The sequence below is a fragment of the Podarcis pityusensis genome (assembly GCF_964106645.2).
Source record: "Podarcis pityusensis genome assembly, chromosome: 2".
Lineage (NCBI taxonomy): Eukaryota > Metazoa > Chordata > Lepidosauria > Squamata > Lacertidae > Podarcis > Podarcis pityusensis.
In genome coordinates, this window is record NC_138029.1 from 112,535,739 (window position 1) to 112,563,437 (window position 27,699).

Genomic DNA, 27,699 nt, shown 5'->3' on the forward strand with positions numbered 1-27,699 from the left:
TTGAACGGACCACCTGAACGCAGTGATTGTTTGGGTGCATAAAGGATGAGACAATCTTTCAGGTATCCTGGCTCCAAACTGTATAGGGCTTTGTAAACCAGTACCCAACGCTGTATTTAGAGTTGTGCAGGCAGTTCCCACACTTTATTCCATCTCCCCAATGATTCCTTCCTTACCTATTCATGTTCAAGCTTTATTTCACACAACATAAAAGCCACTTCATAGAATCTAGTAGAAGTTTAGTGCCCTTTCCCCTGCTCATTGTTTCCGGAATAAAATCAATTTGCAATCCTGTTAACCTGGAAAATAGTGGGGATTTAGCAGTGCAATTTTCCTGGCATTTTCAAGTGTAATCATGCAAAATATTGAACCTGAATTATACACACACACACACACACACACACTCATACTAAGCTGCTGAAAACTCTTCTATTATACATTTAAGAAAATGTAGATGCTGGGATTCTGAATAGAACTCTTTAAGCTAGATGCGTAACAGTTTGGCTTCAAAATAAAAACAAACCCAATCAGTTCCAACCTCTGTGTACAGATATATTTTTGAACTACAATAGCTGATATGGCTTTGAAAGAATTCCTTTACACGTGGCCTGTGAGAAATTCTTTACAAAGCATTTCACGTAGAGCTATATGGGTGAAGGTCTTCCGACTGGGACAAGATTTTAATGGCATAAATGAATAAAGCTGTTCTTCTGAATAAAAGATAATCTAACCCTGTTTATGTTTTGTGAATTGCTACAGGGGGTTGCTCTAATATATCCCAGACCTATATACTCCATTAAGTTCTGCAATGCACACAGTGAGTCACATGTACTTTGTCCTAGAAGGAGATCTGTGGCTAAAGTTCCTTTTCTCCCTCCTTAAGGAGGAATGCAACTGAGTGGGTCTGTATTTGAATTTGGGTTGTGAGGCTGGGGAGGTGAGGTTTATCTCTTTCTGCTAAACGGCCTCGGTCCAGTACACCTGAAGGAGCGTCTCCACCCCCATCGTTCTGCCCAGACACTGAGGTCCAGCACCGAGGGCCTTTTAGAGGTTCCCTCGCTACGAGAAGCCAAGTTACAGGGAACCAGGCAGAGGGCCTTCTCGGTGGCACCCGCCCTGTGGAACACCCTCCCACCAGATGTCAAAGAGAAAAATAACTACCAAACTTTTAGAAGACATCTGAAGGCAGCCCTGTTTAGGGAAGCTTTTAATGTTTAATAGGTTACTGTATTTTAGTGTTTTGTTGGAAGCCGCCCAGAGTGGCTGGGGAAACCAAGCCAGATGGGCGGGGTATAAATAAATTATTATTATTATTATTATTATTATTATTATTACTGCTGATCTTTACCCCCAGCCTGAAAACTGTCCTTTGAACCTGTTTGCCCCATAGCAGAGCACCTTTTGGTCTTAACCCACAGGGCAAATAGTTCTGTGGGGAGTGACAGCGCTAGAATCCAGTCTAGAAAATTAGGACATGGAAAGGGTGGACTCCCTCCTTTCTATTGTCACAGTTACAACACAAGCTGCACTTCCCCTTTGAATTATCCCAGTTAGGTCTCAGGCCACCATGTCTAGTTTGGCTGTGTTGTTTAAAGAAGAGAATTAAAATTCAGCACATCAAAAGCCCACTAGCCCACAGAGTGGCGCAGAGAGACCTTCCTAGCAATATGCGAATGCAAATAAATAAAAAATGCATTTTTCCAGTGCCTCTTAGACATCATTCGCTTGAAAATAAAATCCTTAAACTCAGATGTTCGGATCCAAACAAGCTTTATTGCATTAACAAAATAACATGGCGTGCCTTGACAGTCAGAGGGATGTTACTGCCAGTGTTGGAGAAGATGGGACTGTGGAGGTCCGTCATTCCCTCTTCAGTCTTGCTTTTCAGTCGCTGGCTTGGGTGGTTTCCCAGTTGCTGGCTTGGGTGGTTTTTCAGTCTCTGGTTTGGGTGGTTTCCCAGTCACTGGCTTGGGTGGTTTTTCAGTCTCTGCCTTGGGTGGTTTTTCAATCGCCGGCTTGTGTGGCTTCATCCGTTCTGAAAAAGAAACACACATGAAGACTATGGGAAAAGCATAAAAGGCCAGAAGCCAGGAAGGGAAGCTGGCCTACCGGGGCAAATCCTTAACCAAATTCCTGGGCAGGAAGCCCCACTGAATTTAGAGGGACTTACTTCTGAGTAAACGTGTTCAGGCTTGTGCTGCTCATTTCCAGAAAATCTCATTGGAGAAACCTTGATCCGTGCATCTACAGTGGTACCTTAGTTCTCAAACGCCTTAGTTCCCAAACGCTGAAAACCCGGAAGTAAGTGTTCTGGTTTTCAAACGTTTTTCAGAAGCCGAACGTCCGATACAACTGCCGGCTATTGTTTCCAGGGCGTCTGCACCGATCAGAAGCTGCACCTTGTGTTTTCAAACATTTCAGAAGTCAAACGGACTTCTGGAATGGATTAAGTTTGGCGCTTTTGTTTTTGCTATTTATTTTGCGTTTTCGTTTTTGAGGCTTTTTCGGTTAATTTGTTTTTGTAACTGTGTGGAACCCAGTTCAGCTACTGAATGATTGTTTGTGTGACTGCAGAAATGGATAGAAGCCCCCCGTCCAAACAATGACTATCAACAATGCAGGTAAGAAAAAAGATTAATTTTAATTTTTATCAATCAACAATACTGTCTTATTGATTTTATAGTACAGCACATTGATTATTGCTTGCATTTTATGGATTAGATTGTAAAATTCAGGTTAAATTGCTGGTTTTTTGGGGGGGTTGTTTTTAAAAGTCTGGGACGGATTAATCCGTTTTGCATTACTTTCTATGGGAAAGCTCGCCTTGGTTTTGGAACGCTTTGGTTTTGGAACGGACTTCCGGAACGGATTAAGTTTGAGAACCAAGGTACCACTGTAGCCTGTTTGCCCTCAAGGGCAGTGGAAGATGGGAGCAGGAGGCATCTTGTCCTCGGGCAGCAAAATGTGGAGAGACCATACTGTGGCTCAGGGCTAGAGTATCTGCTTTGTATGCAGAAAGTCCTAGGTTCAGTCCCCAGCATCTGCAGGTAGAGCTGGGAATGGTCCCTGCCTGATACCCTGGACAGCTACTGCCAGTCCGTGTGGGCAATACTGTGAGCTCCCTATGTTTCTAATGACATTGTCCTTTCTCCTGTGCCAGGGCCACCCAGTCACCAAGATCTTTATCTGAGCCTCTGCTTTGGGTGCCCTTATCTTATTGGTGTTTAATTTAAATGTCTTAGCTCAGAGTATCATGTTTGTCTCCATTATATTTAATTGGCAAAGATCTGCCCCACCCCTTCAATAAAAAGTGTTGGGAAATAACTTATCGAAGCCCAGTGTGCTTGTAGGTAAAATGCCCACTGAAACAAGCTCTTTCTTTCTTTCTTTATTTCTAAGTTAATTCCCCCCCCCCCATCCTCCCTGACTTCTGTGCAGTGGTACCTCAGGTTAAGAACTTAATTTGTTCTGGAGGTCTGTTCTTAACCTGAAACTGTTCTTAACCTGAGGTACCACTTTAACTAATGGGGCCTCCCACCACCACCTCTCGATTTCTGTTCTCATCCTGAGGTAAAGTTCTTAACCCAAGGTACTATTTCTGGGTTAGTGGAGTCTGTAACCTGAAGCGTCTGTAACCCGAGGTACCACTGTATAATTTTATTTTATTTTATTTTTTTAATAGAAATTTTTATTGGCTTTTCACCTTTTATAAAGACAAATACACACAAAAAAGACAAAGACAAAAACATGTATAATTTCAAAAAATCCCACTTTCTTAACCTTGTTCCCAGACTTCCCCCCACCCCCCTTCATGCATCCCACTTCCCAAAATTGTGTCAGCAAATTGGTATTTCTCTTCTTAATCATCTTAAAATTTATAAATACAAATAAAATAAATTTTCCTAAGTTGGACTCAAATTCTCTTCCATTGATTTCCCAATTTGTCTTAAATAAAAATCATGTTAACCAAACCCAAAAGTCTTGAGTGTTTTTAGAATTCTATTCTTCCCTCCCTCCCATCCCCGGTTTTCGTCCCTTCCCAATACATGTCCAAAATATCAGTTCTCAGCCTGGGTTCCTCACGTCCGAGGCTTTCAAGTCTCTTTCCGTCCCTCTCCGCCGGTCTTGTTGGTAATCCTTTATGTCGGCCCTCGAATCTCGAAAGAATTCTGTCACCATCCAACCATTTTCTCTTCTCACCAGAACATTTGAAAGCAACTGCTGGAAAATTTCCACAAAATCTGCATCTTCAAAATCAAAATCAAAGTGGAGGCCCCCCTCATATTTCTTTATTTTAAGTTCCTGTATTCCATAAGCTCCCGGGGCCTCCTCCTTCATCTTTTGCATCTTTCGCAGATTTGTGGTAGATGAAGTCCAAAGGTCTCCTTGTTTATATTCCACAGATGCCAACTCCTGGTTGGTGCTTTCCAACTTTACTTTCTCTTCTTCTTGTTTAGTCTCTTCTTTAGTTATCATTTCCAATGCGGCTGTGGATTCTTTCTCATCCAGGTCCTCAATACATTCAGCAGAGCTGCTTATTCCAGAAGTCAAGGTCATGAGTTGTTTATTCATAGCTAATCTCTGCTCTTGTAAGATTCCCACCAAATGAAACATTCTTTCGATTTCCACCAGTAACTTTCCATCCGCAGCCATTGTAATTTCACAGACTTCCCCCTAGAGGGAATCTGGTTACTTGGTAATCTCTCCAACAATCCTCCAACTTATTGTTATTACTTTGTTTCCAACAATTTTAACTCAATTGTAACTCATTTTTAACCAGAGGGATCTTAAATAACAATTTTTCCACTTAAACTGTCCGTTTGACAGCTTTGACAGCTGTCAAACTCCACAGCTCTTCCCCAAGCTCAAAGGCAGGACGCTCCCGGGCCCGGGAGGGGGGGGGTTGTTTACCACAGAAAGAGATCTTTCGACACTCCACTCTCCAGCTCAAAGTTACTTTTTACCAAATCTTGGAAGTTAATGTCTTTTTCAACTCACCCCACAAAGGGTAGACACTCCAGCTTAGATCTTATTTCATTGCTTTAGATCGTCTGCAAGAAGGGGGGGTGCGGACTCCCTTTTAGTACACCCCCCGGTCGTCTCAAATTCACGGGATAATATTCATAAAGTCCAATTTCCCTTTACTCACGGGTTATTCTTTTCAGTCCGAATTTCAAGGAAGGGAATCAGCGCTCTCCAGTCATGGCTCGCGGCTGCACTCAGCCAAGGTAGCGATCGACTCTCAGCACCACGCCAGCCTCCGTATCCTCTCCGCAGCCTTTAAAAAGGCTCTTCGTGAATCGGGGGGGCGCTTAAGGTGCCCGCCGAGTCTTCAGTCCGCAGGCTTCAGCGCCTGCGGTTTTTAGGGGTCCCCGCGTCGCCGGCGCGGCAAGACCCGTCCTCAGTTGAGCCGATTCCCTCCGCAACTCGGAGGGAATCCGCCATTTCCAGATCGCGCCAACCCGGAAGTCCTATAATTTTATTTATTTATCCAAAATGTTTCTATCCTGTCTGCTAGGACCAGGTCCTCGCGAGGCAGTTTCCAGAAATAGGTAAAAATAATACTGTATAATTTTTTAAAAAGTAATTTAAAACTAAGCACCAGGTAAAATATGAGGTTTTTGAGAGAAGGTTAAACAACAGAATCAGGGAAGTCTTAAGCATGGCAAATAAGCATTCAGAGAGGGTATTCTGTATGTTTTTAAGAGAAGTGTATCAGGATCAGACTCTGAATGCGCTGGAACCTTACCCAACCTGGTACCCTTCAGCTGTTACATACTACAACTTCCACCAGCCCCAGCTCTCATGGCCGTGCTGGCTGCAGCTGATGGGTTTTGTAGTACAGAAAAGGATACAACCTTGGGGAAGGTGGGTGAATGATAAGACCCCCTGCATCAGCCCACTCCTCTTACCTTTGGCCTTGTTACAAATCCACTTTATGATATTAAACATACATTTCACTATGGTCCAAACAAAATTCAAGTTGCACATCTTGGCAGCTTGCTGGGTTCACCTTTACCTGCAGGTAGACATTGGGAAGAAATAAGTCACAGATTGGCTCCAAGATATAACCAGGGTAAGCATCCTCCTTTCTGCATAGGATTTCCCACAGTTTTTATTGGCCTTGCTCTTTTACATTTATAACAGTAGGCCAACATGCAGAAATTAAACCGACAAACAGTTCCTCCATCTCTTTGTCTCCATGCCAGAAAAAGGCTTCACTCGTTATCTTTCATAGTCTGCATCTGAAACAGAATTGCCTTTTCCTTCGGGGTTTTTAAAATTTTGTTTCTAAGATGTATTTGCTGTTTTGTCACTCATTGTTTGCCATGCCATTGGCCTCCATTGGGAGGGAGGGCAGGATATAAATTTAGTACATTTAGTGTGGATCTACACACAGGATGAAACCCTGCTATAAATAAGTCAGAAATTAAATCATTATGACAAAAGGGGAAAAAGCGCTATGTAAAATCACAAAGATTTTTTTTTTGCTCTGCAGCACCATCTGGTGTTGCATGTTTATAACGCATTCAGAGTTTCGTTTTTTTCACTAATGTAGCTGAGTTCAGTAGACTGTCGTTCTTGTTCACCTTACAGTCACCATCCCCTTTGCATGCTGTATTGACTTGCCTTCCAGCACAGATGTCTACCTGATCAAAGTAACTTTGCTTCTGAGGTTTTTCTCCCCTAGCTTCAGTGATAGTAAAATATCCCCTAAAAATACAAGAACATTTTGTGCACAGGGACCATACAGGAGCGCTTGACAAAGGACAGACTAGCACATGGGGCTCCTGGTGTGCTCACAACCATGGCAGGATTGTGCCGAGCTAAGGAAGGGGCTTGTTGAAAGCAAATTCACACACCTATTTGGGAAATACTCTGGAATTGCATGTCAGTCAGATCAAGGTGCCCCGCCTTGCCCGGCTCCACCCAGCTGCTGATGCATCTTTTAATGGGTGAAGGCAGGGACACCTGAGCACAGAGTTTGTTGCTTCACAAGCCATCCACTGTATCTCCTCCCAATTTAATTCACAAAAATAAATACAAAATTGTTCAGAAAAATCTATAAATATTTATTACAGAAGGACACACACACACACACACACACACACACACACACACAGTCCATGCTTGCTCCCACACACACACACACACACACACACGGCCACAAATACCGTATTGGCCCGAATATAAGCCGCACCCGAATATAAGCCGCACCTTTAAAATTCAAGGGGGAAAAAGAAAAAAAGACAATACCCAAATATAAGATGTTCCCTTAAAATTCCGCAGGCATTCACACCTGTTCCGTTTTACTGTATGTCTGTTCCAGCAGCGATATCATAAAAGTCAGTTTTTGTAAGGTACCGAATTTAAGCCACACTTTAACTTTTCACGTTTGGAATGGGGGGGGGGGGAGGGAGGCTTATATTCAGGTCAATACGGTATTAAACAAAACAAAAAGTTCCTCAAAGTAGGAAACATCCCCCCCCTTGCTTCTCTGGTTACTAGTACAAACAAAAAATTACGAGGAGGAAACAGCTCTGAACATCTTCATGGTGTTGGGCTTTCAAGGCTTTCCTCCATTATCTGATATAGTGGCTACTAAATACTCCTCAAAAAATAATTAGTGAGAGCAGCAGTGTGGTCAGCACTGGGTAAAAAGCCAGCAGTCCTTTTAATACTAAATAATCCTAATATTCAAATAGCAGTCACATGTTTTTTCCTGTGAGATCCTGCTGGAGCCCAGGATGATCTCGACCGCCTCTCCTTGCTTCTTCAGCGTTGGCCACACATGCACAGACACTCCTTGGATTCTGCCACCTGAGGCAGCTTCCTCCGTCTGCCCTATGGACAGGCCGGCCCTGGCCATATTTCTGGGTTAGGGTTGGCTGAGTGGTGCCAGACAGCTGACTGGCCAGGAAACAGAAGACTGACAAAAATGCCTCCACAAGCCTCTGCAGATTCAAATAAGTATAAAATGTGTGCTGGGTGGGGAAGTGTGGCTTTGATATTTCTTTCTTTTTGCAGCATTAAAAACATTTCTCGATATTCTGATTGACAGAGATGTGCCCCGGAAGCCGTAATGGAAGAGTCTCCACTGTTTACAACATCCGACTGTTCTTTTATGAAGGAAAATTACTTCAGTCCAATTAAGCTGAGGCTCCACTTAGCACCCCAATTTCACAAGTCCACACTGATGTTATTTATTAATTGAGGTTAAAGAGGAGCTAAGAAGCATTGCATTGTATTCAATGTAGCACTAAGGTGAGACTTGCACAAGGATTTCTCTTTGCACAATGAAATGCTCTCCTCATATCCAGTCCCCACAACTCTCTGGGGAAGATTTGGGGTAGGGGAGGGTCAAAATCTCATTGCACTAGTGATAATTCTAGAGCAAAAATAATAAAAGTAGTTGAATGCTGCCCATGATAACTGAACAAATTTAATACATTTAACGATGACTTTCATATTTATTTTGTTGTAAAAATAATAATCAGAATTACCCACATGGGATTAATAAAACTACTGTTCACCAGTAATAGTGGTTTTATTAACTGCATTACAGCAAAGGTAGTTTGCATTACAGCCACCAGAATGGAAGCACTAGAGGCCAGAAATGGATGACTCTGGCAAACGAGCCAATCCAACTTCCCTAAGTTTTGGAAGGCAAAATCGCCTGTGTTCCTAGACCAGCTGATTTGGGAAGAACCTCTTCCTCCACGCTGTTTCTCGTTCCAAATAAATTTCATTTGTCTCCCTATCCTCTTTAATTAATTAAAACCCAGTTTTATGTTGCTTGCTTGGTTAGCTATTTATTTGCAGTGGTACCTTGGGTTAAGAACTTAATTTGTCCTGGAGGTCTGTTCTTAAGCTGAAACTGTTCTTAACCTGAAGCACCACTTTAGCTGCTGCTGCCGCCGTGCTGCTGCCGCACGATTTCTGTTCTCATCCTGAAGCAAAGTTCTTAACCCGAGGTACTATTTCTGGGTTAGCGGAGTCTGTTACATGAAGCATCTGTAACCTGAAGCATTTGTAACCCGAGGTACCACTGTACTGCTTAATTCCTAAACAGGCTTCTAAGCGGCTTGGAAAGTATCAAAGACAGTTACACAAAGATTAAACCGTGAGCACCCATAATTAGACATTATAGAATCATAGAATCATAGAATCATAGAGTTGGAAGAGACCACAAGGGCCATCGAGTCCAACCCCCTGCCAAGCAGGAAACACCATCAGAGCACTCCTGACATATGGTTGTCAAGCCTCTGCTTAAAGACCTCCAAAGAAGGAGACTCCACCACACTCCTTGGCAGAAAATTCCACTGTCGAACAGCTCTTACTGTCAGGAAGTTCTTCCTAATGTTTAGGTGGAATCTTCTTTCTAAAAACAACCCCATCTGTCTAGCAGTCCGTTTTCCTACTGCTTGAGGAACAGGGTAGGCTTCCACCATCCTGCACCACCAATCGGTGCAGCCCTGTAATAATTTTCCCCCATTTCCCTTTCTCTCTCCAGGCAATCATCATCCTATTGGACCTGCAGGATTCCTAATGCTTCCGGAGCAAATCACGTTCACCTCTAAAGTCTTCTTCCCCTCTTTTCAACCGGCGAACAAAGAAGTTCTAACTTACAAGGTGGCGATGTTTATTCTGTCTTGGATGCCTTCTCCTGGTGATGTTCCAGTGGTCTAAGAATCTCAGGTGCCTTTATGTACGCAGCTTCTCCTTTCCTTCCCAGAACTGGTAGGTGGCTGCTAATTCAGTTTGGGGTGGAGTGATTGATTGATCTTTTGCAATAATCCACAGGGAGGTTTGTGCCGGTTCAACTGGTCTCCATCTACTGTCACCTGCTCCTGACTTGTGTGGGTTGTCTAATTCAACCATCGCTACTTAACGCACCTCAGAATGTATTCCAGCCCTTGGTGCTCCATGAATCTAATGTGCAATTGGAAATTGTTCAGGGATTAAAGCAGGAAATGCAGAAGATCAGTGCACAGCAGTTCTTAAAAAGGCTTCTCTATCCTGGGTGAGTCACTAATTGGACAGATTTGAGAAGATTAGCCGCACATTAATATGAAGTTCACACTCGGGTTGGTCCAATAAATCAAATGCATTCCTGGGCAGCAAACAGACTGTGTCACAATTGCGATGCTTCAAGAGAAGCCAAAGCAATTACTGCCCAAGTCTCTGGAGATAGTTACCTAAAGAAAACCCGAAAGGTACCAAAGCTAAGTCCATCAGCTTTGGACTGAAGGAATGGGTTTCCCAAATCTAAAGCCTGACTGTGCAGTCAGTCTGAAACGGGCCCCAAAATCCCCATTTTTCCTTCTCCAAGGGTCCATTAGCTAAAAAGCATTAACTTGAGCACTTGAGCCAATGTATAACAGGAACCCAGCTGTATAAACCAAGCCCTCTCCTTTATCAGTCCGTGACGCTTAATGGATGGTCTTGCCAGTTCAACTTACGTGTATGAACGTACGAGGCTGGATTCCTAGGGAAGGGGGGAGAGGGTGCCTGGAGGATATATATACTGTGTGAAATTTCTCTTTCTTCGGACTTGCTGTGAACTTACCATGCAAGTGCCTTTCTGCTACTCCAGAGAGCAGAAATAAAGAACTCTTTCTCTGAATCAACCTCAGTGCCTTTTGACTCCTTCCTCCCTCTCTGGGAGCAACGCTCACCCTACCAATCGGTAAAGTCTAAGAAGGCTACAGGACAGACCACACCTGGAATACTGTGCACCACGATTTGAAAAGGATGTTGACAAGTTGGGAGGTGTGCAGAGGAGAGCAACTGGGATGATTAAGGGTCTGGAAACTGAGCCTTATGAGGAACGGTTGAAGGAGCTGGGTATGTTTAGCCTGGAAAGGAGGAGACTGAGAGGAGATATGATAGCCATCTTCAGATATTTGAAGGGCTGTGACATGGAGGGTGGAGCAAGCTTGTTTCGCCTGCTCTGGAGGGTAGGACTCGAACCAGTGGCTTCAAGTTGCAGGAAAGGAGATTCCGACTAGAGAGACGGAAAAGCTTTCTGACAGTAAAAGCCATTTGATAGTGTAATAGACTCCCTCAGGAGGTTGTGGACTCTCCTTCCCTGGGGAATTTTAGCAGAGTTTGGATGTCCATCTGTCATGGATGCTTTAGTTGAGATTCCTGCGTTGCAGGGGGTTGGAGTAGATCAGGGGTAGGCCTTCTCAATCTGGCCTGTGGACAGTCCAGGAATGAGTGTGTTTTTACATGAGTAGAATGTGTCCTTTTATTTAAAATGCATCCCTGGGTTATCCCTGAGCCAGTGTGGTGTAGTGGTTGAGAGCGGTAGTCTTGTAATCTGGGGAACCGGGTTCGCGTCTCCGCTCCTCCACATGCAGCTGCTGGGTGACCTTGGGCCAGTCACACTTCCTTGAAGTCTCTCAGCCCCACTCACCTCACAGAGTGTTTGTTGTGGGGGAGGAAGGGAAAGGAGAATGTTAGCCACTTTGAGACTCCTTAAAGGGAGTGAAAGGCGGGATATCAAATCCAAACTCTTCTTCTTCTTCTTGTAGGGCCTGCCTGGTATTTTTACATGAGCAGAATGTGTGCTTTTATTTAAAATGCATCTCTGAGTTATTTGTGGGGCATAGGAATTCCTTCATTCCCCCCCCCAAATATAGTCCGCCCCATCACATGGTCTGAGGGATGATGGACTGGCCCACGGCTGAAAAAGGTTGCTGACCCCTGGATTGGTGTCTTGGTTGACCACAAACTTGACATGAGCCAACAGTGTGACGCGGCAGCTAAAAAAGCCAATGCAATTCTGGGCTGCATCAATAGGAGTATAGCATCTAGATCAAGGGAAGTAATAGTGCCACTGTATTCTGCTCTGGTCAGACCTCACCTGGAGTACTGTGTCCAGTTCTGGGCACCACAGTTCAAGAAGGACACTGACAAACTGGAACGTGTCCAGAGGAGGGCAACCAAAATGGTCAAAGGCCTGGAAACAATGCCTTATGAGGAACGGCTAAGAGAGCTGGGCATGTTTAGCCTGGAGAAGAGGAGGTTAAGGGGTGATATGATAGCCATGTTCAAATATATAAAAGGATGTCACATAGAGGAGGGAGAAAGGTTGTTTTCTGCTGCTCCAGAGAAGCGGACACGGAGCAATGGATCCAAACTACAAGAAAGAAGATTCCACCTAAACATTAGGAAGAACTTCCTGACAGTAAGAGCTGTTCGACAGTGGAATTTTCTGCCAAGGAGTGTGGTGGAGTCTCCTTCTTTGGAGGTCTTTAAGCAGAGGCTTGACAACCATATGTCAGGAGTGCTCTGATGGTGTTTCCTGCTTGGCAGGGGGTTGGACTCGATGGCCCTTGTGGTCTCTTCCAACTCTATGATTCTATGATTCTATGGTGACCTTCGGGGTCCCTTCCCACTCATGATTCTGTGATTCTGTGCTTCTATACCCCTTCATGGATCACTGCCTTGTCGTGGCGAAGGGGCTTGAATAACTCAGAGAAGCTATGAGCTATGCCGTGCAGGGCCACCCAAGACAGACAGTTCCTAGCCGAAAGTTTAGACTAAATGTGATCCACCTGGAGAAGGAACTGGCAATCCACTCCAGTATTTTGCCAAGAAAACTCCATGGACATAAAAAAGGAGAAGCTTTAAGAAGAAAGTGAGAGCCAGTGTGGTATAGTGGTTAAGAGCAGTGGACTCGTAATCTGGTGAACCGGGTTCGAGTAGGCTGGGCTGAGAGGCAGTGCCAGGCCCAAGGTCTTAAGGCGGCTTCCTAGGCTCCCATGCGTCAGTGTAAGGCGCTGTCCCATCACCCGTGTTGGATTGAGATGGAATGGGAAGGGCCGCCATCTTGCCCTTTACCTCAGGCAACAGAATGTCTCCTCCCACACTGAGTCATTGAGATCTCAAGGCTCAATCTGAGCCTCTCCTTTGGGTGCCCTTAATCCTTTCACTGCTTGCTTTAAGCAGCTTAGCTTCTCAATATCATATTTGGCTTTTGGCTCTGTTCTTCCACAAGCTGGAATGTGCTCAGAGTGGGCGGCCAAGATGCGAAAGTGCCTTGGAGCCAAGCCTTATGAGGAACGGTTGAAGGAGTTGGGTGTGGTTAGCCTGCTAAAGAGGGGGCTGTGAGGAGATAGGGTAGCCACCATCAGATATCTGAAGGCCTGTGTCACATGGAAGAGGGAGCAAGCTTGTTTTCTCCTGCTCTGGAGGGTAGGATTCGAACTCATGGCTTCAAGTTATAAGAAAGGAGATTCTAACTAAACATGAGGAAGAACCCTCTGACAATAAGAGCTGTTGCACAGTGAAGCTGTCTCCCTCGGGAGGCTGTGGGCTCTCCTTCCTTGGAGGTTTTTAAGCAGAGGTTGGATGGTCTTCTGCCATGGACGCTTCAGCTGAGATTCCTGCATTGCAGGGGGTTGGACTAGATGACCCTCAGGTTCCCTCCCAATTCTCTGATTCTCTGATTATAAACCCTTCTTCCAAAAAGTTCAAATGCGTATTGATGATCTGTGGCACTCTTATTACGAGCAGGTTGGTGCAGCCAGTGCCCCCCCCCAATAGCTGTCACCGTTTCCCTTTTTAAATGGAAAATTCCCTTATTCCAAATAGGATTCCTCACAAGAAAAGGGAAAGGTGACAGCTATGCCCCCCCCCCTCCACACCCAGAGGTACATGGGGCGGCTGGTGGTCTCACAACCCTGCCAGGATTGTCCTAAGGCACCAGTTTGCATGGATTGGACTCGCCAGGTTGGGTGACAAAAATGGGAGCTGTAATTTGTGCTGGCTATTCCGGTTGGGCAAATCATGGCAACTGTGTGTACATAACTCCAAAGGTGGCGCTGTGGTCTAAACCACAGAGCCTAGGGCTTGCTGATCAGAAGGTCGGCGGTTCGAATCCCCGCGACGGGGTGAGCTCCCGTTGCTCGGTCCCTGCTCCTGCCAACCTAATAGTTCAAAAGCACCTCAAAGTGCAAGTAGATAAACAGGTACTTCTCTGGCGGGAAGGTAAACGGCGTTTCCGTGCACTGCTCTGGTTCGCCAGAAGTGGCTTAGTCATGCTGGCCACATGACCTGTAAGCCAGTAAAACGAGATGAGCGCCGCAACCCCAGAGTCGTCCGCGACTGGACCTAATGGTCAGGGGTCCCTTTACCTTTACCTAACAGACTGGGAAGGAGCCATGGAAAGGGAAGGGAGTGGCTGGAGCAATGGTGGGAAGATGGCTTACAGATACAATTCCCCCCACCCTCTTTCCCCCCTGGCAAGTGATTCAAGGCTTTCTTAGCTGCAAGAACAATCAGAAATCTGCCGGATGCATGGAAGGCCGTGGATGGGAGGAACTGTGGCAGGCGACCCATAAAAGGGGGCTGTTCCTGTGGTTGTTTTGCCTGTCGCCCTTCTGCTCCCTACAGGAGGATGTGAGAAATGTCAAGAGCAAACCCAAGGTTACCCAATCTGATTTGCCAGCAGGTGCAGTTGGGAACGTTGCCTTGAAGAGACAGTGTTTTGATGCACACTCAAATTCACCAAACAGCTGATGCATCTCAGATGCAGGAAACACCACAGTTGTGTGCTCAGAGGTAGGGGGAAGTGTGTGTGTGTGTGTGTGTGTGTGTGTGTGTGTGTGTGTGTGTGGTGTTCCTACTGAAGAAAGTATACCATCAACATTTCACATCTGAAAAGAGAGACCTGCTTATACAAGACCTCCATCTCAAGGGCTGTTATCCAAGCATGTTTCCTATTGCATATTGCTGAAGTCTTATATTCTGCATTTTGCAACTCCAAAGGGACATCAGTTCCTCCAGCCAGTCTATCAAACAACCCTGGCAGGGTCACAAGCCCACTGGCAGCCCCACAGAGTCCTAGAGAACATTGGCGGGGGGCAGTTATACAGTGGTACCTCGGGTTAAGTACTTAATTCGTTCCGGAGGTCCGTACTTAAGCTGAAACTGTTCTTAACCTGAAGCACCACTTTAGCTAATGGGGCCTCCCGCTGCTGCTGCTGCGCCGCCGGAGCACAATTTCTGTTCTCAACCTGAAGCAAAGTTCTTAACCTGAAGCGCTATTTCTGGGTTAGCGGAGTATGTAACCTGAAGCGTATGTAACCCGAGGTACCACTGTATAGCCAGATCTTGTCTGGGATACCTAAACAGTCCTTTGTCGAATCATGCCCCCTCTCGCCCTCACTCTCCCCCTCCCTCTCTCTTCTTCTCCCCCTCTTTTTCTACCCTCCTTGAAAACCATGCCACATATATGCATTCCAAAATTGCCATTTCTCAGCCATTACATCCTGCTGACTCAGTTCCAGCTTTCGAGCATCTTCCAGGTATTCTGTGGGCATTCTCTCTGCTAGTTTACAGTCCTATTATCTGCATCGCGAGGCTCCGGTAAAGCTCATTAGCACCAGAGTGTGCTATTCATTCTCTGATAATCAAACCATGTTCTTCCCGTACAAACGTCCCACACGTAGTATTTAGGAGGCTCAGAGCTCTCAGTCTAGCGATGTAACAATCATCCTCTTTGGAGCTCAGGCAGCAACACAGCATTGGGCCATGGGGGCTGTGTACGCACATTCTCGTTTACTCTGCATCCGGTACACTTCCACTGCCGACTTGGAAAGCAGAGTACACACAATGGTAAAGGTAAAGGGACCCCTGACCATTAGGTCCAGTCGTGACCAACTCTGGGGTTGTGGCGCTCATCTCGCTTTACTGGCCAAGGGAGCCGGCGTACAGCTTCCGGGTCATGTGGCTAGCATGACTAAGCTGCTTCTGGCGAACCAGAGCAGCGCACGGAAACGCCGTTTACCTTCCCGCCGGAGTGGTACCTATTTATCTACTTGCAATTTGTGCTTTTGAACTGCTAGGTTGGCAGGAGCTGGGACCGAACAACGGAAGCTCACCCCGTCGCGAGGATTCGAACCGCGACCTTCTGATCGGCAAGTCCTAGGCTCTGTGGTTTAACCCACAGCGCCACCTGCATCTCTACACACAATGTTAGTCTAGATCAATTCTGTCTCTCTCGTCCAACTATCCTGTATCTATCCTGCCATTTATTCTGAAATGGCTGTGTGTGTTTCCCCTCAGACCAGCTTTGACCAAATTGAGAAAAAGAACAACCTATTTTTTCCCCCTTTTGGAAATTATAGGGACAGAACTACCTGAAATATACTCGGAGTCCTGTAGTGATTTCATGCTCTTTATTGCAGCTTGTAAAACCGTGCTTGAATTGCCCCCCAAACCTCAGGCTTTTATATACATTATTTACACAATGAGTCCCGTCTGATTGGCTGATTCTGCTTCCCTCCTGGAGCCTGATTGGTCTTTTCCTGCAGTTGTTGCATTCTATGATCCTACCAGCCTAATAGGCTGATTAACTTCTTCCTGGAGCTTGATTGGTCTTCTCCTGCAAGCCAATCAGTTGTTGCATTCTAGGATCCTACTTGCCTATTGTTCTAGGATCCAAGGTTAGTACATAACACTACCTAAACTGTACAGAAACTTATTCATGTATGCGACTACAGCGGCAAGAATGTTACTCGCCCCAAAATGGAAAGAAGCAGAAGTCCCAGCAAAGGAAGAATGGATACAAAAAATGATGGAATATGCAGAAATGGCAGGACTTACCAAAAGAATAAGAAATCAAGATAACAAACTTTTAATAAAAGAATGGAAATGGTTTATTGAATATTTACAGATAAATTGTAAACAGATAAGAACATTGGCAGGATTAGTGTAATAACCTGCAGTTTTATAAGAGTACAGTATATATTTAAAGCTGATGAATAAATGAGCAAATTAAGTTAATTTGGATATGCAGAAGATAATAAAAATAAATTTAAGGTACCACAGAAAGAGGGGGAAGGAACGTTTAACCAACTACAGGGCCCAGAATTTTATGAGGGGAAAATTGTGCTTTGAATGTGTTTTATAGTATGTATAAGCATAGGTCGTTCTTTTTCTCTCTCTTTTTTTTAAAAAAAAAAATTATGTATGCTTTTCAGGTTTATACATTTCACTAATTTTACAATCATTTTAACATTTCAAAACTCAACTTCCTTCCCCCTCTTTCTGTGTTAAAATGAACAAAATTAACAAACCAACAACATGTGCACAACCAAAGTTAGTGGTGTAGGGTTTATTCCTTCTGGGAAGCCTGTAGGCTCCCCCACCAGCCATGTGATATACAGTTACTGACTGCACACTTGTATGCATGAAAGTGGTAACCTGAGCCCAAGTTGCAAATAGGTGCCTCCCTTCTTAGTCTTTTTCTCTTCCTGCTTCCTGGAACAAGTAAGGAGCCATGCGGCTTTGGCTCCCGACTCAGCAAAAGTGCAATCTCTCCAAAAAGGAAGGTCTTAAAGCCTGCATCTTTGCTAACTCAAAGATTGCACAATCCTTTTGTAAAGAAAGCAAGTCTGTTTTTTAAAAAGTCGTTTGGAATCTTTATTCGTCTTTGTTTTACTGCCAGCAGATGGAAGATTTGTTTGATGTAACTTCTGGAAACTCTGTGAGTGAAATCTTTGCTTATTTGCAAAGCGAAGTATCTGTGATTTATTTTAGCCTAGGTATTTTGTAAAAAGGTGGATGAGGGCAGAAGTAAATCTAACAAAGTTTTAATGTGCCTGGTAGCAATCGCGATTCTGCTTAACTCAACTACTGAAGAGTAGGAATCTCTCTTTCAAATCTCTCTCCAGTCCACTGAAAAGCTTCCTTCACAGGCTGGTTTTTCTTTGTTACTGTCAGGGAACTGCCATCGGAGCTGGAAGTGGAGGAAAGGCTCCAAAGAGATGGCGGAGAGGGTCCCAGTAGGGAGAGAGGGAGCCCGTCTGCTGGGGAAGGAAATCAGCGTAACACCAGTAGAGAAGGGGGGCAGATGGGGGAATCGGGGAGGAGGCTCCAAGACTCCTCGCCGGAGACCAGCGGAGAGAGTACGGGTACTCCACTGCCCACACCCTTCCTGCACAGAAGACTTCCGCGCAGGGAGAGTAGGAGGAGACTTGGCGTCAAGGAACTTTTGTGCTGGAAGAAGTTTAAGAAACGCCCACTGACGGATTCTGCCAGCGACTGAGACAGTCACGATGCTGGAGGCTGTTCAGTCAGAAAGGGTTAACCAGGTAACCTAGCCAGGAGTGGCGGCAACTTACGCACGAGCAACCCCTAAACCCATTACAGTTACCTATTTTCTTAACAGCTTATGGACATTCTGAGACATACAATGAAATGTTTTAGGAGCTCAAGAGACAACAGCAACAGATGCCAGTCACTATGTTCCTCACAAAGAAAGGAAGAAGCAGCAGCAGCAGCAGCAAATCTGCCCATACAACCCATCTCTGGATATGAACCACAGCTTAGCGCTTCTTCTGGCTTCCGGTCAACCTTCCTGGTACTCATATCATCATCCAATGAGGGAGAGGAAGACTAAGAGCTGCATTTATCCTTCAGTGGTAAGTGTGGCAATTTTTAAAAGATTTTCTATGGGTCGTTCCAGCTTCACGCTATTTTGGCTTATACATGCGATGACCAGAAACATAACCACCATGTAAGATGAATGGTACCTGTAGATAATAAAACAATCCCATCAATCTAGCAGGTTCTATAATAATTCTTCCTATATCCCTTTCTATCTCCAGACAACAATCCCATTTGGCTTTCAGACTTCCTAATACTTCTGGGACGCGGGTGGCGCTGTGGGTTAAACCACAGAGTCTAGGACTTGCTGATCAGAAGGTTGGCAGTTCGAATCCCCGCGATGGGGTGACCTCCCATCGCTCGGTCCCTGCTCCTGCCAACCTAGCAGTTAGAAAGCACGTCAAAATGCAAGTAGATAAATAGGTACGGCTCCGGCGGGAAGGTAAATGGCGTTTCCGTACGCTGCTATGGTTCGCCAGAAGCGATTTAGCCACATGACCCGGAAGCTGTACGCCGGCTCCCTCGGCCAATAAAGCGAGATGAGCGCCGCAATCCCAGAGTTGGTCACGACTGGAACTAACGGTCAGGGGTCCCTTTACTTTTATCTTTAATACTTCTGGAGCAAATAGCGTTCGCCTCTCAAGTCTTCTCCCCATTACTCAACATGGGCAAAGTGGTTCTAACGTACAAGATTGTGATGTTTATCCTGTCCTTTCTCTTTGTGATGTCTTAATCCTCTAGGCAGCTTTATGTACCCAGACTCTTCTGTCCTGCCCAGATCATGTAGGCGGCCACTAATGAGGCTGTGGGCATCATCATCGGTTGGACTTTTGCAATCACCTTGAAGACATCTTGCACTGATTTAGCTGGTCCCCATCTGCTGTAACCTGCCGTCTTGTGCAGGCGGGTAAATGTCTATTTCAGCTCAGTCCTGAGTTTTCCAGGTGGCCTTGGAATGCATCCTTGGCCCTCCAGCTGTTTTGGGACTACAATTCCCATCATCCCTGACCACTGGTCCTGTTAGCTAGGGATGGTGGGAGTTGTAGTCCCCAAATAGCTGGAGGGCCAAGTTTGGCCATGCCTGCCCTAGGCAGTGCTCTCTATTCACTTCTTAATGTTGCTTATTTGAGAGTTGTTTAGAGAGGAAAGCAGGAAACATGTAAGAGCAGTTCTGTGTCCAGGGCTTCGGCTTTCGGAAACAGCGTCTGGGCGGAATCCAGACGTATGGTAACCAATGTTGGAAGTGTAGATTTTGGCGAAATTCCTTTAAAATAGCTAAAAAACTTTATATATGGTATATATGAGATTTTGCAAAAAAAATAAAATAAAATAAAATAGAAAGCCAAACTAAAAAAAAAAGCTCAACAGCTTTCGTGTCTGGATTTGCACTTTTTGAAATATGGTAACCCTATCCACAAATGTTTACGTTAGATTCTTATATATGCATACAGTGGTACCTCGGGTTACATATGCTTCAGGTTACATACACTTCAGGTTACACACTCCACTAACCCAGAAATAGTGCTTCAGGTTAAAAACTTTGCTTCAGGATAAGAACAGAAATCGGGCTCCAGCGGCGCAGCGGCAGCAGGAGGCCCCATTAGCTAAAGTGGTGCTTCAGGTTAAGAAAGTTTCAGGTTAAGAACGGACCTCTGGAACGAATTAAGTACTTAACCTGAGGTACCACTGTATAAGGCTAACAGAGCAGGGTTAGCAGAGTCTGTAACCTGAAGCGTATGTAACCTGAAGCGTATGTAATCCAAGGTACCACTGTACTGTGATATGCTTAGGGCCTGGAAGCAAATGTGTTTATAGGATCACCATGTGCCTGAAATATGAAATGTTTCCCTGTTCTCTTGTTTTTATTATATATTTTGTGTTCTCATTTTTTATTTTTATGTTGTGAACTGCCCTCTGATCTTTGGATGAGGGGTGGTATGCAAATTTTAAGAAGAAGAAGAAGAAGAAGAAGAAGAAGCCCAGCTTCGGCTGGGGAGGGCCGGATATAAATAATAAAAAAAATTATTATTTTATTATGGGAGGATGTGTAATTATTTTGATTTTTTTAATTTAAAAAAGTCCTAGAGGTTGTATCCAACTAAGTTAAACTCAGAGGAGGCCCATTAACATTAATGAACATAAATTAGTCATGTCTAAAGTTCTGTGAGCCTATTTTGAGGAGGGCTAACCCCAGGGAGGCTCACCTGGCGCCTTAGAGATATATCTTTGGGCACCAGGCAAAAACATTCCTCTTCTCCCAGGCCTTTGGCTAATTAAACAATCTACAGCCTTTAAAACTGTGGAGGGGGTATTATTTTGTTTGCTATTATGTTATGTAGCTTTGTGTTTTTCTATTGCAAACCAAAATGTGATCTCCGGTGAAGGGCAGTGTAGAAATTGAATAAATAACAAATACAGTGGTACCTCGGGTTACAGACACTTCAGGTTACAGACTCTGCTAACCCAGAAATAGTACCTCGGGTTGTACCTCGGGTTAAGAACTTTACCTCAGGATGAGAACAGAAATCGTACAGCGGCAGCGGGAGGCCCCATTAGCTAAAGTGGTACCTCACCCAAATACAGACGGTCTTTTACCCTCGCCAGATTCAACGTTCTCCCTTCTGCCTTACTTCAGGGCAGATTTGAGGGTAAACCATACACAGCGCGGGTCTGCCCCTGTGGCTCGTTGGAAGTTGAAACTGCTTCACATGTACTATTACGTTGTCGTCTTTATGAGGATATACGTTTGACTTTTATTACACCTGTTTTGCAAAAGTCCAGGAAAGAATCGCAACACCATAGTTTAAAACTACTGCTAGAGGACAAGAATCCCAAGACTACATTAAATGTAGCCAAATTCTGTGCGTCTGCAATTAATCGCAGGAAGCAAGTGGTATCCCATAATGACCAAACCCCTAAATGTTAATTACAGGGGGCACGCTAATAATTAATTTTAATTTTTTATTTTTAAATCCTTGTTATATTTATATTGTCCTCTGTATTTCTGATTTTTTGTTTTGTTTTTTTTTTTTGTTTTTGTGATTGTGTGTGTTGATGCTGGTCTGTGACCGTATTAATAAATTCATTCATTCATAAAGTGGTATCTCAGGTTAAGAACAGTTTCAGGTTAAGAACGGACCTCCGGAACCTGAGGTACCACTGTAATAAAAATAACCACGCTGGATACAACTTGTGCTTCCCAAGTTGTGGCCATCTGCTTTTAAAGAAAGGACAGGGGCAGTGAACACAACTTGTACCTTCCCTGTACCCAAACCACGTTGTTGTGTCTCTTAAAACCCACCCGCAGCTTCCCACCCAAGACAATTCTCCCAAGTGGGCCCTTCCTTCGGAATGCCCCTTTGAGATTCCCTGGGGAAAGAAACCGCCAGACACAAAGATTCAGATCCAAAACGAGCTTTATTCTGCTTTGGAATTTGGGGCTAACATAATATCACGGAGCCCCTTGACAGTCAGGGGGAGACCCATCCATGCTCCTGCCAGCGTTGGAGGAGAAGAGGAGGCCGAGTCCATCATGGAAGGGAATCAGCAGACGTTCTGCCCCGCCTCACTTTGTCTTCTCAGCAACCTTGGGAAGCTTGGGAGCCTCGAGAGGACGCTCAGGCAGTTCTGGGGAAAAAAACACCACACACATGTGAACCGGGGAGAAGCACAAAAGGCCAGAGATCCAGAAAGGAAGCAGGTTCCTTGGGCAACAAGGTGTCAGAGCAGCATTTGCCAACCTGGTGCAGTGCCGATGTTTTGGATTACAGCTTCCATCGGCCTCTGCCAGCTTCTTGGCAAAGTCATGGGAGGATATAGAGTCTGCCTTGCCTGCCCTCCCTGCCTGCTTCTAGCTAGCCTGCTCCCCTCAGGTGCAGTGAAGGATGCTGTCCTATTGTCAATGTTGAAGTAAGGCTCAGCTGCCAGCTTCCTCAGGACCCCAGGAGAGACTCTCATCCAGGAGAACCAGGGCATTCTGCCTCAATGTCCTTGCCCTAGGTAGTCTCAAGTCTGGGATTTCTGTGCCTTCCCACCATAGCACCAGGGGGCTATGTAAACCTAGCTTGCAGGAGCTCCCTCCATGGCGTTATCCAACAGAGCTTGAGGGGACCACCTAAGGATAGCCTCTGCCAGAGAGGCACGTACTCAAAACCTCCTCCATCTCTGCAGAGGAGCTTATTTAAATGCCCAGCACATCTCCTGGGTCTTGACTGGACATCTCCCTCCCTCTCTGTGAGACTCCCTGCCTCACCACCCTGAGGGACAACAACTCAGCTCCTTCCTTCCTCTCAGGCAGGTGAATGCCTTGCCCCTTCTCCCACTGGTGGAGCCTCTAAGGGGTGTTCAGCTGCGGTCTCCCCAGGAGTCAAAGCTTGGTTGGTTTCTGGTGGCACAGATCAGGACCTGCTCAAAGGGACAGGTGCCAGCAATGGACCAGAAGATTCCTGGCACCTGGTGGTGTGTTTGTAGACAGAGAGGTGCTTTTATCTCTTTCCAAGCTCTTTTGGTGTTCCACAAGTCTCAACTGAGAAAACTTTCCTTTGTTTATCGTACAGCGTACGTTTCGCCCCGTCTTCTAGAGAGCATTCTTTTATTTACAACATTTCTATCCCATGTTTTGCAGCGCTACATCCTCGCAAGGCAGCTTCCAGGAATAGTGGAGAATAATACAATAAAAGTGGAAACGAAACACTCAACACTCAACCCTGTGAGGCCAGCATAGGACATCAAACAAGAGAGGTTAATTGGGGAAGGCTAAGCAAGACAAATAGGCCTTAAATGAGCTCATTTAAAAGCAACCAGAGATGTTCTGTATGTTTTTGTTAGAAGTAAATTCCGTGTCTGTACAGCAGCTTTCTCTGATCTGCTGGGCCCCCCATATGTTTCGGACTACAACATCCATCATCCCCAGTTCTCAAGGATGATGGGATTTGTAGTCCAAGACATCTGGAAGAAACCAAGCTGGGGAAAGCTGGTGTACGGTGATGCTGTTTTCATCAAACCACCGGTCTTACCTTTGAACCCGAAAATCAAATGCTTCAAGGGCCTTAGGAAACTCTTCACTGTATTCACAAAACAGTCCCAGAGAGAACACTGACCCGAACACGAACTACAGCAGCAACTACACATCTTGGCAGCTTCCTGGATTCACCTGCTTTGGAGAAATGGGGGTGAAATGTATCCCTAAGACAGACAAGGTGCAAAAAGGCCTCCCTAGAATCCCCTGCTATGTTAACTAGCCTTGTATCTTTGTGTTTAATGGAAGGCCTGCATGCTGAAATGAAGCCATCACTTCACCTGTGTGCTGGGAAAAGCTTCACTTGGTTTCTTTCTGCCTATGGGCTGCTGTTTGATGTACAGGGGCTGAGCTGTTAAAAAGTCGACCAGGCTCTTTTTCACCTTACCTCTTCCATAACACCCATGCGCTGGTGTATTGATTTGATAGAGAGCAAGGGAGACAAGCTGACCCTGCTAAACTTTGCTCCGCTTCAGAAGTTTTTGCCCTCTAATTTTTGTGATTGGGAAATGCCTCTTAAAAGTGATCTTCAGTCCAAGTACACCGTTTACACGGGGACCATTTAAGGCGAACAGCTCATCCTATGTGTCTTTGCTCAGAATTAAGCCTGGCAGGGTTCAGTAGGGCTTACTCGACTGCAGCCTAAATCAGGGGTCAGCAACCTTTTTATAATTATTATAATTATTATTATTATTTATTATTTGTACCCCGCCCATCTGGCTGGGTTTCCCCAGCCACTCTGGGCGGCTTCCACAGAAACCAAAAATACACTAAAATCATACATTAAAAACTTTCAGCTATGGGCCAGTCCATCATCCCTCAGACCTTGTGGAGAGCCAGACTATATTTTGAAAAAAATAATAAATGAACAAATTCCTATGCCCCACAAATAACACAGAGATGCATTTTAAATAAAAGGACACATTCCACTCATGTAAAAACATGCTGATTCCCAGACCGTCCATGGGCAGGATTGAGAAGGCGGTTGGGCCGTATCCGGCCCTCGGGCCTTAGGTTGCCTACCCCTGGCCTAAATCAACCCAAATACAATGTTAAATGTTGATTTGAGCGGTTCAAGGAAAAATGGTGACCTGTTCTTTGCTAAATAAATAATAAACCAATCCCACGGTCCTGAATTCACAGAGGAAAAAGCCTGTGGATATAAAGGTACATATTTTTCTTCTCTGCACACAGAGGAACATGAGAAATCAATCAATCCTCATCACTTCCCCTGCTTCTGTTGTTACGGCATGAGTGCACAAGTTGCTGCGGCCGAGGTATGCAAAAGTTCCCACAGCAACGCATCATCCATGAATTCAGATATGCAGGTAACCCTGGCATCTACAAAAAGCTCTCCCAGTAAGATACAGATTCAAGCCTTTAATGAACTTCTGCGTTTCTTGGATAGAGCAGGGAGCAGGGGTGGGGGAAGAGAGAGAGAACCTGTCTGTCTGTGGCTGTCATGATACCATGTTTTTTTTTTTAAAAAAGGAAAAATCCAAGAATAAAAACATGGGACTGTACCGCAAATTGTGTATTATAATAACATTAGTACAGTAATGTTATCATAATACACAATCGGTAGTATAGTTTAAAATAAAGTGATAAAATGAAACAGCCGGAAAGAGATACATGTGGCTATCGCAGAGGCTTTGTGATACAGCCCACTGGAGACCAGAAGACCTTAATGTTCAGTCCAGAAACTAAATGCATTCTTTCCCATTAGTCTGGTTTTTTTTTTTTTTTAAATCATTAAACTATTTCTAAACCGCCCACTCGCATAAAATGTCAAGACAGACTACAACAACGTATGCAGGTGCAAGAAAACATAAGGTACCATTTTTTTTATAAAAAAAAATGATCGTAAGAAATGGCTGGCTCTTTAGGGGGAAATTTAAACAACTGAATAGGCCTGCCAAGAGATGTATGAAAGTTAGCAACAAGGACTCCTGGCCTGCCAAATCTCAGCCAGAAGAGGATTTCCACAGCATGTGAGTGGAGAAGCTAAATGCCTGACTTCTAGCTGAAGTCAGTCGGGCTTCTGAAACATGGGGGACAACCAACTAGTCATAGAATTATAGAGCAGGAAAGGATCGGAGGGGTCATCTAGTCCAACCCCCTGCAATGCAGGAATCTTTTGCCCAACATGGGGCTCCAACCCACATCCCTGAGATTAAGAGTCTTTCTACTAGTGAATAAAGAGGTTCCTACTTACAAGGCAGTGATGCTTCTCCTGTCCTGGATGTCTTCTCCTGGAGATGTTCTGTTCCTCTGGGAAATTCAGGTGGCTTTATGTACCCAAGGTCTCAGGTCTTCCAGTCCTGAATCGGCCAGTCACGTGCCCACCAGCGAGGTTAGTCACAAGTTCTTCACATAGCCTTGGAAGTTTTCCCTGCCCTGTACGGTGCTCTATAAACCTTTAAGTGTTTAATTGAGAGTAGTTGAGAGACAAATGCAGGAAACAGTCTAGTTCAGGTAAAAGGGCTTCCCTGTCCTGAACATGTCACCCATTAGCCAGATTTGGGGAGATAAGACACACATGGATATTAAGCACAAGCTCACGTTGGCCCCATAAATAAAATGCAGGGCTCTGCGGCAAATAGCCTGTGTCACAACTGCAGTGCCCTCAAGATATCGCAAAGTAATTGCTGCCTTTGGTCCCTGGAGGCAGTTGCCTTGAAAATAAGGGAAGGGAAAAAAGAGATCATGACTAGGCAAGCAGAGAGGTTCATCTGCCTTGGACACGGTTTAAAGTGGGCAAATGTAAGCCTCCAGGGACATGTCCACTCTTGGTTCTCAAACTTGGTTCTCAAACTTAATCCGTTCCAGAAGTCCGTTTGACTTCCAAAATGTTCAAAAACCAAGGCGCAGCTTCTGCTTGGTGCAGGCACCCGGGAAACAGTAGTCAACAGCCGCATCAGACGTTTGGCTTCCCAAAAACGTTCGAAAACTGGAACACTTACTTCTGGGTTTTTGGTGCTTGGGAACCAAGGCGTTTGAGAACCAAGGTACCACTGTATAGCTGTTAATCCGCTCCCCTCCCCCTTTGAATTCGACCAGAGTAGTCCACCCCTGCTTGTATTTGAATTTCGTGGAATCACAGAATCAAAGAATCACTGTAGAGTTGGAAGAGACCATGAGGGCAATGCAGGAAGCTTTTGCCCAACACGGGGCTCAAACCCACAACCCTGAGATTAAGAGGCCCATGATCTACTGACTGAACTACAAAGGAGAAATTTTGGTGTTTCCAGGAGGCATGCTGTGTTTGCCCTCACCTTCTAAGTTGTTGATACTATAATGCCAATTAATTACCAACACATACACAGATAGCTGTGCACGCCGCTTCTTCTTCTTCTTCTTCTTCTTCTTCTTCTTCTTCTTCTTCTTCTCCCCCGCCGCCGCCGCCCCACAGGAAATGTACAAAACCACACAGCTGGGCAATTGCAAATTTGCTCGTGCTGTTTTCTGGTTTTGTGCAAATCTGATGGATCAATATAAGGGGATAAGGTCCTTTCAGGAGTGCTCCAGAAACAGGAAGTCTGGAAATTAAATAAAAGCAACTGTAAATTCTCGGTGCACAATTTTCAGTTTGCTGCTCAATTTATCTGGTGCAGATTTTTTTAAAAATGTGGTTTGCTTGTACCTTTTCTGGTTTTGTGCAAATCTGAGAAATGAAAAGGAGGACACACGGGCACACACAAACCTATATACACACACATATTGCTACATGAAACATTAAAAACTTCCCTATACAGGGCTGCCTTCAGACATCTTCTAAAAGTTGTATAGTTTCTGTTGTATCTGTTTGACTTCTGAAGGGAGGGCATTCCACAGGGAGGGCGCCATTACCGAAAAGGCCTTCTGCCTGGTTCCGTGTAACTTCGCTTCTCGTAGTGAGGAAACTGTCAGAAGGCCCTCGGAGCTGGAACTCAGTATCCTGGCTGAACGATGGGGGTGGAGACGCTCCTTCAGGTATACTGGGCCGAGGCTGTTTAGGACTTTAAAGGTCAGCACCAACACTTTGAATTGTGCTCGGAAACGTACTGGGAGCCAATGTAGCTCTTTCAGGACTGGTGTTATATGGTCTCGGTGGCCACTCCCAGTCACCAGTCTAGCTGCCACATTCTGGATTAGCTGTACAGTAGTACCTCGGGTTACAGATGCTTCAGGTTACAGACTCCGCTAACCCAGAAGTAGTACCTCAGGTTAAGAACTTTGCTTCAGGATGAGAACAGAAATCGTGTGGCAGCAGCGCGGCAGCAGCAGGAGGCCCCATG

At 45.1% G+C, this 27,699-nt stretch overlaps 2 long non-coding RNA genes across 5 annotated transcripts; both read right to left on the reverse strand.

The window, feature by feature from the left end:
- Nucleotides 1–1,753: 1,753 nt before the first annotated feature.
- On the reverse strand, nucleotides 1,754–12,867 carry LOC308470157. 3 transcript variants are annotated; one of them, XR_013982196.1, is made up of 4 exons: nucleotides 12,853–12,867; nucleotides 9,631–9,933; nucleotides 5,913–6,019; nucleotides 1,754–2,035 (listed from the first exon to the last, which is right to left on the reverse strand). It is a non-coding gene; the product is annotated as an uncharacterized lncRNA (long non-coding RNA). The 3 variants fall into 3 exon arrangements; XR_013982197.1 differs by having other exon boundaries at nucleotides 9,631–10,032; XR_013982198.1 differs by having other exon boundaries at nucleotides 9,631–10,199.
- Nucleotides 12,868–21,823: 8,956 nt separating this feature from the next.
- Nucleotides 21,824–27,070, reverse strand: LOC308470212. 2 transcript variants are annotated; one of them, XR_013982264.1, is made up of 4 exons: nucleotides 26,698–27,070; nucleotides 25,638–25,839; nucleotides 23,421–23,560; nucleotides 21,824–22,032 (listed from the first exon to the last, which is right to left on the reverse strand). It is a non-coding gene; the product is annotated as an uncharacterized lncRNA (long non-coding RNA). The 2 variants fall into 2 exon arrangements; XR_013982265.1 differs by lacking the exons at nucleotides 25,638–25,839; nucleotides 26,698–27,070 and adding an exon at nucleotides 23,811–24,049 and having other exon boundaries at nucleotides 23,421–23,557.
- Between the last annotated feature and the right edge of the window lie 629 nt (nucleotides 27,071–27,699).